Below are 14,292 nucleotides of genomic sequence, written 5' to 3'. Positions count from 1 at the left end.
CACCTGGTCTCCTACATTTCAGAAATTCAGCTACAATCAATGTATGTTTGGCATTTCAAGATTCAGCCTCATCACCTAAGACATTTTTTTTTTTGGTCCACGAAGGGGCACCACAGAAAAATAAAAGTGCATGTCTTCTAATCACTAAGGAAATGATTTTACTCTTGATGGTTTGAAGTGAAACAGAACCCCTCAACAAATATTTCTTTCAAATGTAAAATCATATGCCTTTTATCTGATGATCAGATCTTGCTTTACTAGGAGCATCAAGCAATTCCCTCCATAAATGTTATATGATCATTCTTGTGTAACTGCAAACAAAATAGCCTTTCAAGTAGATTGTTATCCCTAAACATTGGCATGCACAATGCCACCTTCCCTTGGCTCTGAGAGGTCTCTCCTCACTAGGAATTGCAGGCCTTGTCCAGAATATGCTTTGAAAGATTTATTGAGACTGTGAGGACAGCGAGTACTGCTTCATATTCATTCATTCAATCGTATTTATTGAGCGCTTACTGTGTGCAGAGCACTGTACTAAGCACTTCAGAAGTACAAGTTGGCAACATATAGAGACGGTCCCTACCCAACAATGGGCTCATAGTCTAGAAGGGGGAGACAGACAACAAAACAAAACATATTAACAAAATAAAATAAATAGAATAGTAAATATGTACAAGTAAAATAGAGTAATCATCATCAATCGTATTTATTGAGCGCTTACTATGTGCAGAGCACTGTACTAAGCGCTTGGGAAGTACAAATTGGCAACATATAGAGACAGTCCCTACCCAACAGTGGGCTCACAGTCTAAAAGTAAAATAGAGTAATAAATCTGTACAAACATATATACAGGTGCTGTGGGGAGGGGAAGGAGGTAGGGTGGGGGGGATGGGGAGGAGGGGGAGAGGAAGGAGGGGGCTCAGTCTGGGAAGGCTTCCTGGAGGAGGTGAGCTTTCAGTAGGGCTTTGAAGGGAGGAAGAGAGCTAGCTTGGCGGATGTGTGGAAGGAGGGCATTCCAGGCCAGGGGGAGGACGTGGGCCGGAGGTCGATGACGGGACAGGAGAGAACGAGGCACAGCGACAGAGGAGTGGAGGGTGCGGGCTGGGCTGGAGAAGGAAAGAAGGGAGGTGAGGTAGGAGGGGGTGAGGTGATGGACAGCCTTGAAGCCGAGTGAGGAGTTTTTGCCTGATGCGTAGGTTGACAGGTAGCCACTGGAGATTTTTGAGGAGGGGAGTAACATGCCCAGAGCGTTTCTGCACAAAGATGATCTGGGCAGCAGCGTGCAGTCAAATCATTACAACAGGCTCTGACATTTGTTCAAGATAACAATAATCAAAATAATAAGTGTGGTATTTGTTAAGCACTTGGTATTTGGGATTTGCCAAGCACTGTACTAAGCACTGGGGTAGATACAAGTTCACAGTCTAAGAAGGAGGGAGAACGGGTACTGAATCCCCATTTCTCAAGAGGGAACTGAGGTCCAGAGAAGTTAAGTGACTTGTGCAGGGTCACCCAGCAGGCACATGGCGTAGCCAGAGTTTTTTTTTTATGGCATTTATTAAGTGCTTACTATGCGCAGGGCACTGTTCTAAGCACTGGGGAGGTTACAAGAGGATCAGGTTGTCTCACATGGGGCTCACAGTCAATCCCCATTTTACAGATGAGGGAACTGAGGCCCAGAGAAGTTAAGTGACTTGCCCAAAGTCACACAGCTGACAATTGGTGGAGCCGGGATTTGAACCCATGACCTCTGACTCCAAAGCCCGTGCTTTTTCCACTGAGCCACGCTAGGCCTGTGCTCTTTTCACTAGGCCATGTAAGGGTTCTGATAAACAGGAATAAGGTCTTTATTATTTTTAATTACTCTGACTTTAATAAACAAGTACAAAGAGTATTCAAGAACAGATTCAAGGAGTAGATAATAATAATAATGTTCGTATTTGTTAAGTGCTTACTATGTGCCAAACACTGTTCTAAGCACTGGGATAGATACAAAGTAATCAGCTTGTCCCACGTGGAGCTCACAGTCTTCATCCCCATTTTACAGATGAAGTAACAGGCACAGAGAAGTTAAGTGACTTACACAAGGTCACACAGCTGCATAGATAGGAATGTTTGGTGAAAATAAGGGATTGTGAGACAAGCAGGCAGCCACCAGTAAAGAAGCAAAGAAAATAAAAATCATAATAGAGGTCAATATAATTGGTCAGTCAGTAGTATTTATTGAGCACTTGTGTGCAGAGCACTGTACTAAATGCTTGGAAGAGTTCAATATAACTATAAATGGACAACATTACAGTCTAGAGGGAGAGACCGATGCTAATATAAATACATTGAGTAAAAGAGAAGAAGTGATGTCCTGAAAAAACTGAGGCTTCGAACAATGAAAAGAACAGGAGGGATACAAGTTACTTTTAAGAATGAGAACTAGAAAAAAATTGGGGGAATAATTCATTCAATCATATTTATTCATTCAGTCATATTTATTGAGCACTTACTGTGTGCAGAGCACTGTACTAAGCGCTTAATTGCAAACAATAAAGCTAAGGTTCTTGTTTCTGGCAAGAAACACTGACAGAATTATAACTAGGGCTCTCCAGGGAATTGAAGGATGAATTCAAGAGTCTTGGATCCTCTGACCCCAACCAAATTGAGAAATCTGAATCCTTAAGGACATGAAATATTTCTCACTAAGGACCAAAAAGGAATTTAAAAAATAATTGGGAAGAGAATGTAATTTTTATTGATTAGTCTTGCTGTTCTTGGCTGTACTGGTACCGGGGGGAAGGATAAATGGGCAGAAGGCTCCTGAAAGAAACGGTGATATCGTCAAGCATGTAACTGTTATTTGTAATTCTACACCTTTCAAAACATTTTTTTTTTCCTTCCAGGGCCAAGGTTTGATCCCCTTATGAGTAGGAAACTGTAAATACTAGGAAAGGAGGACATATTTAAAGGTTACCTCAGAAAAAAGTATATTTCTGTGCTTTTCACATCTTCATGGAAAGATGAAAATGCAGCTAATGTCATCTGAAGTTCCAGGGGAAAAGGTGTTTAAAAATCATCATAATTAATATAAGTACTTTTTCCAAAGTTCAAACTGCTGACAATATTTGAAACTTTGACTTAGAAATGAAGTGACATGAAATTATAGTCATACAAGCTCTGAACATACAACTGAAAGTCAAAAGCATATCTGTGGGCTTTACGGTTGAAAAAGAAGCCAGAGTATTAGCTCAGTAGTCATGATTTAAACAAGCTGGGTCCTCTCTCTCCCCCTTACAATCCTATCACAAAATAATTAAATCCATGTTATTTGAGTGCACACAGCACTGCACTAAGCATTTGGGAAAATTCAACAGAATTAGCAAACATGGACCATGCCCTCAAGGAGCTTAAAATTTCCTAGGGAAGGCAGATTCTGAGAGTATCAATAGGTTGGAGGGAGAAAAATTGGTTATATGAGCTAGTACTTACATAGGATTTGTAGAAGTGCTTTGAGCAGGTGGGAGTTCATAAGAGTATATTTAATGAAGGAGTGGTAGTTGGTGGTGGGGAAGATAAATTAAATCAAGGAATGTTTCCTGGAAGAGATGCATTTTCAGAAGGGCTTTGAAGATGAGGTTTCTATCAAAAAGTTACCTACCAACCTTAGAATAATGTTTTCTTTTCTGGAGAAATGAGAATATTCAGAATGTGTCTCTTAATAAGCTTTACTATAAGCTGTTTTCATCTGGTTAGAGTTCAGTGGGCAAAGTTAAACTTCTAAAGAGCCAGGGCCCTTTTCACGCTAAAACACTATCATTTGTTCATCGACCCCCGGCCCACATCATCCCCCAGGCCTGGAATGCCCTCCCTCTGCCCATCCGCCAAGCTAGCTCTCTTCCTCTCTTCAAGGCCATACTGAGAGCTCACCTCCTCCAGGAGGCCTTCCCAGACTGAACCCCTTCTTTCCTCTCCCCCTCGTCCCCCTCTCCATCCCCCCCGTCTTACCTCCTTCCCTTCCCCACAGCACCTGTGTATATGTATATATATATTTATACATATTTATTACTCTATCATCATCATCATCATCAATCGTATTTATTGAGCGCTTACTATGTGCAGAGCACTGTACTAAGCACTTGGGAAGTACAAATTGGCAACACATAGAGACAGTCCCTACCCAACAGTGGGCTCACAGTCTAAAAGGGGGAGACAGAGAACAAAACCAAACATACCAACAAAATAAAATAAAATAAATATTTATCTTACTTGTACATATCTATTCTATTTATTTTATTAGTATGTTTGGTTTTGTTCTCTGTCTCCCCCTTCTAGACTGTGAGCCCGCTGTTGGGTAGGGACTGTCTCTCTGCGTTGCCGACTTGTACTTCCCAAGCACTTAGTACAGTGCTCTGCACACAGTAAGTGCTCAATAAATACGATTGATTCATTGATTTACTGAGCACTTTTGTGCAGAGCACTGTACTAAGCGCTTCAGAGAGTACAAAATAAATGGACACATTCCCTGACCACAACGAGCTCACAGTCTAGAGGAACTAACATCAGTGCTGATTCAAGGACCATAGAAGTCAACTAAACCTTCACATTACAAACTGGATTGAACAGTTTACCTTAGTACTGAAGCAAAGTTTAGTGTGGTGGTGTTATTTCAGAGCAGATGGGCCTCAGGCGGGTCTGGTGATTTCTGGAATTTAGAAGTCTGGGTTGAGGAGCAGTGTGGCCTATTGGAAGGAACACAGGCCTGCTTTATAATCCCAGCTCTGCCACTAACCTGCTGGGTGACCCTGGCAAGCTACTTAACTTCTCGGTGCCTCAGTTTCCTCATCTTTAAAACTGGGATTCAATACCTGTTCTCCCTCCCTCTTAGATTGGGAGCCCCATGTGGGACTGTGTCTGACCTGGTTAACTTGATTTACCCCAGTACTCCAAACAGTGACACACAGTAAGCACTTGACAAATACATGATAATAATAACAATAATAATAAAAATAAGTTATTGTTGGTAGAATACGAAGGATGGGAGAGGTGAGCGGAGGAGTGGGAGGTGAGGAATGTGGTGAAAGGTTTGACAGGTAAATAGATCTCTAGGCTGTTTTAGTCTCAGAAAAGTCCTCCAAAAATACGAGTTAATAAATTATCTGTGGTGAGTAGGGGTTTTCAGATTCATTACAAGTGCTGGCTATTCTCAACACTTTTTGCTCCAGAAGCTTTATTCTCCCAGGAAATAGCACCAATAAAAAAAAACTAAAATTAGTTTCGAAGCCAGATAAACTGGATTTTAAAAATCAATCAGTAGTTTTATTAAGCAACTATTGTGTGTTTCGCACTGTACCAAACTTTGGGGAGAAAGCAATTAAGTTGGTAAATGTTATCCCTGATATTATTAAATTTGCAATTTAGTGGGGGAGAAGGACATTGAAATTATTTACAGATAGTGGAGAGAAACGGATACATACATGAGTTGCTGCTTGAGTAGAAAGGTACATAAGTGAATAGATTGAGAGAAATAGCTGTGAGTGCACAAATGCATGGTTGGTGCAGAAATTGTATTCAATCGTATTTACTGAGCGCTTACTGTATGCAGAGCACTGTACTAAGCGCCTATGGTAGTTGAGAGGGAGACAACCTGTACAAAATAAGAAATTTTTATCAAATACTTTTGGAGTTAGAAGGCCGCTACCAATTTGCTTGCATTATAGTTAAAGCAACAGATGCTTTTAATCTTGAATATCAGCCTTAATAGCCCCCACCTCAATTTCTCAGAATAGGACTTATATGAAGAGTTCAAAGTCAATAAAGGCAAACTGAGTTGAAAGATTAACTCAATCTTAACTCATTCATTTAAAAGAATGAAAAGAAGAATATGGAGAATTTTCCTTTGAAAGTCTGACATATAAGGTCGATGCCAAGAGACAAATGTCCTCGCAAAGGATCTTGCCCCATTAAGTTGATCCAGCTCTGGCCTAAACCCAGAATTACAGATCTGGAATAGGGAGGAAATAGGGGCTAGCATGGAGTGGCTCATGTTCCAGGATTCCTAGCACCAGCCCAGAGACTATGAATAACCCCTAGAACAGAGCTAGGAATGACTTTGGGGTGGGAGCTTGAGACATTTCTCACCAGACCTTTCTTCCTGTTGCCACTCAACAACCTGATTACCTTGTATCTATCCTGGTGTTTAGAACAGTGTTTGACACATAGTAAGTGCTTAACAAATACCATAATTATTAATTATTATTACCTGATTCCATCCCCCCCCCCCCCCACCCCCGCCACTTCAGACTGTTCCCTACAAAACATGTATTTTGTTTTTCAGGCCCATTGTGTTTTCAGGCCCTCTTCTGTTTACTTTGGCTATGTGGATTTTTAGAGGGAAATTCAGGGTTCCATATTTAATGGATCATCTTACATATATTAAGTTCACCTCAGAGGTCTCATAAAAGAAACTCAAAAGATACCAGATCCATTTTGCCATCTCTTTCTTCCATGCCGTCAATCATATTTATTGAGCACTTACTGTGTGCAGAGCACTGTACTAAGCGCTTGGGAAGTACAAGCTGGCAACATATAGAGACAGTCCCTACCCAACAGTGGGCTCACAGTCTAGAAGGGGGAGACAGAGAACAAAACCAAACATACTAACAAAATAAAATAGAATAGATAGGTACAAGTAAAATAAATAGAGTAATAAATATGTACAAACATATATACATATATACAGGTGCTGTGGGGAAGGGAAGAAGGAAAGATGGGGGGGATGGAGAGGGGGGCAAGGGGGAGAGGAGTCAAACAGTCAAAACAAAACTCCAAGAGTGTCCCCTGACCATAGCCTTAGGACCAATCCATTAATTTTCCCTCTGCCGTACTAGTCATTCATTCAATCATATTTATTGAACATTTACTGGGTGCAGAGCACTGTATTAAGTGCTTGGAAAGTATAATTCGGCAACAATAGAGACAATCCCTACCCAACAACAGGCTCACAATCTAGAAGGGGGGAAGACAGACAACAAAACCAGACAGGCATCAATAGTATCAATATAAATAGAATTATAGATCCATACCTATCATTAATAAAATAAATAGAATACATATGTCCAAATATACACAAGTGCTGTGGGGGCGGGGAGGGGGTTAGAGCAGAGGGTCCAAGCCTAAAATTATTCAGAGAAGCAGCGTGGCTCAGTGGAAAGAGCCAGGGCTTGGGAATCAGAGGTCGTGGGTTCTAATCCCAGCTCCGCTGCTTGTCAGTTATGTGACTTTGGACAAGTCACTTAACTTCTCTGTGCCTCAGTTACCTCATCTGTAAAATGGGGATTAAGATTGTGAGCCCCACATGGGACAACCTGATCACTTTGTCTCCACCCCAGCACGTAGAACAGTGCTTTGCACAAAGTAAGCACTTAAGAAATGCCAAAATTATCATTATTATTATTATGCATACAAAGAATTGAAAAATAGATAATCCTCAAGCTGTGAGAGTGAAACAGGGGAAGTATGGGGCAGTATAGGGTCAGTCTTCTTATCCCAGACTTCTAGGCCAGCTACTTGGGAGAGAGGCTGTTCCCTCCCCACCTCCTCAATTCCATCGGGATTCCCATCAATCCCTCCTTCAATCAAAGCAGTGAGAGCATGGAGCCCTCCTCCAGAAGGTCCTCAATGGAAAATGAGATAATGATAATAATAGTACTTGTTAAGCACTTACTACATGCCAAGCACTGTTCTATGCACTGGGATAGATACAAGTGAATCAGGTTGGGCACAGTCCCTGTCCCACCTGGGGCTTACACTCTTAATCCCCATTTTACAGATGAGATAACAAGCACGGAGAAGTTAAGTGACCAACCCAAGGTCACACAGCAGATGCGTGGTGGAGCTGGGAATAAAACCTAGGTCCTTCTTGATTCCAGGCCCATGCTTTATCCACTAAGCCACACTTAGTTGACCAATTCCTACATTTTAAATATATTTTCCGGCAAAATCTCTGACTCATTCTCTATATTTCACTAGTACAACTGAAAACATTCTCAGTTGTAACTAGGAAAACCCAATTCTCCAGTGTTCTGAGGAGGCCATCTGTTAAATGGTACCAACCGATTCAGTCTCTTCTGATATCACTGCTCTTCCCATTTTTGTGATATGATTTGTTTTCTAACTCTGTCTCCTGGTGCTGAAGAGGAGGGTCACAGTGCTATCAAACAATTCAGTACAGTTCCTTTCCAGAAGAAAAAAAATAGTGTTAATTTACTTGCCTTATTTTATTTTCTGCCTCTTCCAATGTAAGCAATTCCTTATCAGCTTAGAGACCATTTTAAGCACTTCATTGAGTCATCACTCTTAGCTGCTGAGTAATTATCCTGGTCAGCAAACTGAAAAAGCTATCAGCCCTTTTTCATTGAGAAGTTGAATTCTAAGAGGAGTTCACAGAAGAACTGTCAGTTTAATGATTTGGGGTGCAGTAAGAATCCTGATCTTTGATTAGGGCAGAGCGTACACTGATATTCTTGTCATTGTTATTAATGTTAATATTTCTGTGTCTTCATCAAGAAATATTTAAAGTCTACTGAATGTAAGGCATTTTGCCAAGGCGGTAGAAGTTTTCACTGAAGGATACAGTCTCTGCTTGTTAGGAGTCTGGTTTTGGTCAACATGGAATAAGCAAACCGTGGTGTCAAGACATGGACAGACAACACACAAGATGCAGCCAAAAAACAGTTGCAAATAACATCCTGCACCAGGTCAAATCCGCCATTTGCCTTGTTTCCAGCTTTACATAGCTTGCAGTGAGTTTAGAAAGAGAGCTAGCAAATACTGCAAACCGGGTAACTAGATTTCTTCCTCTTTCTCTTCTCTTTTGATCTCCAAATTTGGTTGAGTAGTTAAGAGGGAAAATCTTGTGGTATCCACCAACTGAATCTATAGGAAGCAGACAATACATGAAGGGAGTGAAAAAGGAGCCGTGGTTTCCTGTTCTACTGCTGGGAATTTGTGACTTCATCATTCACATGCTATTTAACTACAACTAAGTTGTAAAAAGAGCAGGTGAAGAAAAGGAGGGATGTCAGTAATTGAGTAACCTGCCGCAGTTTTGACACTGTACCTTTTGCAGACAACGTACTGGATGCTTGGTCACCTTAGGCAAGGTGGCAGAAGGAAGATAGGACTAAGGTTGGAGGGGTGTCATCCCTCCCGTAACTTCCATAGCTCCAGTTTGGGACCAAACTCATTCTCCAGATTGAGTTTTCAGTCTGGAGAATGATAAACCATATCACCCAGGCCAGCAATATTACATGACGTCCACTCCAGCCTTAGCCCAAACCGTTGGCACCGTGTCTGTCTTTACCACTAGTATGAGTAGACTAGGCATTTGGAAAAGCAACAGGCTGTCCTTCTGGGACAGTGAAGAGCAATGTTCCCACCACCCATGTAAATGATCTATCAGTAAAAAGTGTTGGAGGGCCCCAGGGTGGTTTCGTGCGCTCTCAAATCTGTGGCCTTCCCGCATCACCGTGGGCCCAGATCTCCTGGAAACGGGGCTACTGGAGCTTTGGGAAGCCAGGAACCTGCACTGCCAACCTGGGCACTCTCAGCACTTTCCCCATTAAGACTGGGGGGAAGGGAACACTGGCAGGCGTGCCCAGAGAAACCATGTGATCCCTCCAGCTTTTGCAGTGCCACAACCCTTCTATTTTAGGACCAGAGGAAAAAATGGTCCCACTGATCAGTGTTGCTGGAGCCCAGAAAATAGTATGTAGATACAGTAAGCATTCAATAAATACTGCTGATCGACGGACTGAAAATGAGTTGCATATATATGAGTTGCATATGAAGGCCTCCTCCAGGAGGCCTTCCCAGACTGAGCCCCCTTTTTCTTCTCCTCCTCCCCATCCCCCTCTCTGCCCTACCTCTTTCCCCTCCCCACAGCACTTGTATATATTTGTACAGATTTATCACTCTATTTTACTTGTACATACTTACTATTCTATTTATTTTGTTAATGATGTGCATATAGCTATAATTCTATTTATTCTGACGGTTTTGACACCTGTCTACATCATCATCATCAATCGTATTTATTGAGTGCTTACTATGTGCAGAGCACTGTACTAAGCGCTTGGGAAGTACAAATTGGCAACATATAGAGACAGTCCCTACCCAACAGTGGGCTCACAGTCTAAAAGGTGTTTTGTTGCTTTGTTTTGTTTTGTTGTCTGTCTCCCCCTTCTACACTGTGAGCCTGTTGTTGGGTAGGGACCGTCTGTATATGTTGCCAACTTGTACTTCCCAAGCGCTTAGTACAGTGTTCTGCATGCAAGCGCTCAATAAATACAATTGAATGAATATATGTATACACACACACACACACACACACACACTTAGGACCCTCTCTGTGTAATGTTTCTTTTGGTTTGTTTTAAACCTACCACTTTTGAGCTTTATCACTCAGGTCTTGTGGGATTGGAGAAATAATAATCTCATATTTTAGAGAAGCAGCATGGCGTAGTGGATAGAGCATGTGACAGTCAGAAGGTTCTAATCCAGGTTCAGCCACTAGTCTGCTGTGTGACCTTGGGCAAGTCACTTTATTTCTCTGTGCCTCAGTGTACCTCATCTGTAAAATGGAGATTGAGGCTGTGAGCCCCAAGTGGGACAGGGACTGTGTCCAACTCAGTTTGCTTGTACCCACCCCAGCGCTTAGTACAGTGCCTGGTACATAGCAAGTACTTAACAAATACCATAATTATTGTTATATTCTCCATGTCCATAGCTTTCATAATTTTGTAAAATCAATAATGGTCCCTCTCTCAGCTTTTGTCTCATCTCAGTGTATTCTCATACTGAAGGCTCTCCATTTGCTGGACCATTATGGTTGCTCTTCTCTGTACCTTCTCCAGCTCTATTATGTCCTTTCCAACATGCAGCAGGCAAAAGTGTATTCCAAGTGTAGCCATATCATAGAGTTAAATAATAGCAAAACTATGCCTTCTGTTTTGCTTTTGCCTCCTTCCTGACGTTCAACATCTTGTTGGCCTTTTTTCCTGTTTCCACATATTAGTCTGTTGGTTTAAAAGCAGTCAACAATGACCCCAAAGAATGATTTCCCAAGTTGTGACTCAGATTTTTAAGAAGCCACTGATGTGACCAGAGGTCTTTTGAAAATCCAGATACAACTACTCTTTGTACATACGAATTGACCTCAAAGTACTCCAATATATGAGTGAGATTTGACTTCTCACAAAAATGTTACCATCGCTGTAATAGGTTGGGGTTTTTGTCATCATTGATCCTAAATTTAATTCTCAATTCTACTAACTTCTCTGTAAACTGGCCAGTCCTCGACTACAGTGACTATTTTTAAGATTTATTTAACACTTGCCAGAAGTTCTGCAAATTCCCCTCTGAATTCTTTCAGAATTCTCGAGTGAATGCTATACCTGGTGCCGGTGATTTATTTACCGCTAGCTTAAGAATTGGATAATTGAAATAACTGGATAATTTCCACATAGAGAGCTTTGTCCAGAAAAATCATCTCTAAGTTATCCTGAGGTGCCCACATGGCAAAAACCACTTCTTTATGTGTAGAAAGAGCCAAGGATTAAATTACTATCAAGACAGAAATCAACTCTAAATAGGTAATATGGAGAGGCAGGGTGCCTCACTCATCGAAATTTCTAAATGATCCCTTGAATTATTTCTTATTTGTCTTCAGGAAGGTGTCTTGAAACAACTCAGTGAAGGAATTACCAGAATTCCCCAACTCACTGTCCTCAGAAACCACCTGCCTAGAGCTTTGCTGCCAGGAATGACATGCTACGTGTCTTAAATGATGTCTGCGCTCTTCCTCAGAGTTCTAGGGAAAGGGCAATCCCTGGCTTTTTATTTCCCATTGGCACTGATGAGCAATGGCATTTAGCTTCAGAGTGTTTTCATTCCAGAAAACAAACAGGTACTAGGTGGTTGTGACTCAGTTAATACCGATTTCTTCACATTTGGGAAAGTTTAGTTGCACTATGCTTAAGGTTAAACATGCACATGACACCTAAAAATGTATTAAAGGGCAACGATTTCAGGAATAAGCCAATAAATGAGTGTAAATGTGATTCCCAGAAGAGACCTGAGTCTCTTTCTGCTGACTCAGATTACTGAGTTTTCATATAAAATTGCATTTCCAATACATTCAGGAACACATTGCACAGAATGAGAGCTGATACACACAAAACCTCAGCACCTACGACAAGAGCACTGAGCTTATTTTTCCTCCCGTGGGCCAATTCTTCGAACATAAAATCCTTCTATTGTGGAGAATTGCATTTAGAAGCAATGAAAAAATAAGATGTCAAAATATGATGTTTCTAGAGGCACTCTGCAAGTTTTAAAGTTTCCAAAATACTGATAACTCGCCCCTGCTTCATGCCAATATCAATGGCATTTTATTAAGTACAGTGCACAGCGCTGTGCCCATTCACCCAGCCCTTATATTCTGTGTCCCAAATCATGAGCAGGAATTGTTTATGTCAACTCTATTGAACTGATGTTCCCTAGGGCCTAGAACAGTGGCCAAAACGCACTCAATAAATACCTCTGATTGACTGATTACTGAAGTGTGCTGCCACCACCACCATCACAAAGCAGGAGCGCATTGGGAACTCAAACCATGCACTCAGAACACTGAAGGGAGCAAACTTCTAGACACAATTCCTCTTCGATTTTTCTCCTTATGCTTATCATGCCACAGAGGCTGACACCCCAATTTCCCTGTGAGAATCAGTGTAGGAAAACTATCATAGTTGCTGCAACATTGTGGCTCTACGTCCTGCATACCCCAGCCACTCTTCAAAGCAGAGCCAAGGAATCTAGGTACCCTACACTTGAGTGAAAGGGAAAAAAAGAATCCCTCTTTACATAAAACTACAGAAGCAAAACTTGAGTACAAGAACTCTTTAGATTCACGACACAGTTGATTCCCCACAGAGCGTATAGGTCATGTTGAAACGTTGGAAGTTCAAACCATTCTTCCCGTAAGGACAATGCTATAAATGAAGAACTAGCTCCTGATCTATCCCTATATTTATCCAAATTAGCCAGAACTGTGTACTCAGTCCATTACAGATGTGTGAAATAGCTACATTTAGGCAGAAAACTTCTCTCTAGACTATAAGGACCGCCTGTAGAACGTAAACTCCTTGTAGGCAGGGAACTTGTCTACCAATTCTGTTATATTGTACTCTTCCAAGCACTTAATACAGTGCCCTTCACAGAGTAATAATAATAGTAGTGGCATTTATTAAGTGGTTACCATGTGCCAAGCACTGTATTAAGCGTCAGGGTGGACACATGCAAATTGTGTTGGACATAGTTCCTGTCCCACATTTTACTGGTAAGGTAACTGAGGCACAGAGAAATTAAGTGGCTTGCCCAAGGTCACACAGCAGACAAGTGGCAGAGACGATATTAGATTCCAGGTCCTTCTGACACCCAGGCCCGTGGTCTATCACCAAGGCCAAACTCCTTCAATAACTGCTGAACAAATGTACCTGAATTGTACTTCATTGGATATAAATAGTTGTGCCAACCCCCACTAGTCATCGTCTGGTATCTCCCTTCACCCACTGCTAACTTGGCTCTCCTACTCCGCACTCCCCAACCTTTTAAAACTTTCTCTCTTTCCTCCCCACAGGGCACCTTTTAAAACTGCTTCATTTCCCCATGATGCTCTTGCATCTGTCCCCCACCCCACAAGCCGCTGGATAGTCCCCACCCTCTCCATAGTCACCCCACTGCACTCATTCTCCTCCCACCAGCAGTGCTTTTTGAAAATGTTTTTAACTTTTCACAGTTAATAATGATGGTATTTGTTAAGTGCTTACTATGTGCCAAGCACTGATCTAAGCACTGGGGTAGATACAGGATAATCGGGTTGTCCCATGTGGGGTTCACACTTTTAATCCCCACTTTACAGATGAGGTAGCTGAGGTACAGAGAAGTTAAGTGTCTTAACCAAGGTCACACAAGTGGTGGAGCAGGATTAGAACCCAAGCTCTGATTTCTAGGCCCGTGCTTTTCCCAATAAACCACGCTGCTTCAGTTTTGCACATAGTAAGCATGTAACAAACGTCATCATTATTAAGATGGCTCCTTCTCCAACTGTAGCCAACCTTCTCTCTCAACTTCCTCCAAGACTCCCACCCACCCTGCCTTCTAAAGTAGATAATTAGGTTCACTAAATTTGGGATTACCATCGAAAAGTTAATAAAATTCTTACCTAAGCATGACAACGGTCAACAC

This window comes from Tachyglossus aculeatus, chromosome 2, assembly GCF_015852505.1.
Source record: "Tachyglossus aculeatus isolate mTacAcu1 chromosome 2, mTacAcu1.pri, whole genome shotgun sequence".
NCBI classification, from domain to species: domain Eukaryota; kingdom Metazoa; phylum Chordata; class Mammalia; order Monotremata; family Tachyglossidae; genus Tachyglossus; species Tachyglossus aculeatus.
The sequence above is the reverse complement of the archived record's forward strand: the minus strand, read 5'-3'. Positions refer to the sequence as shown.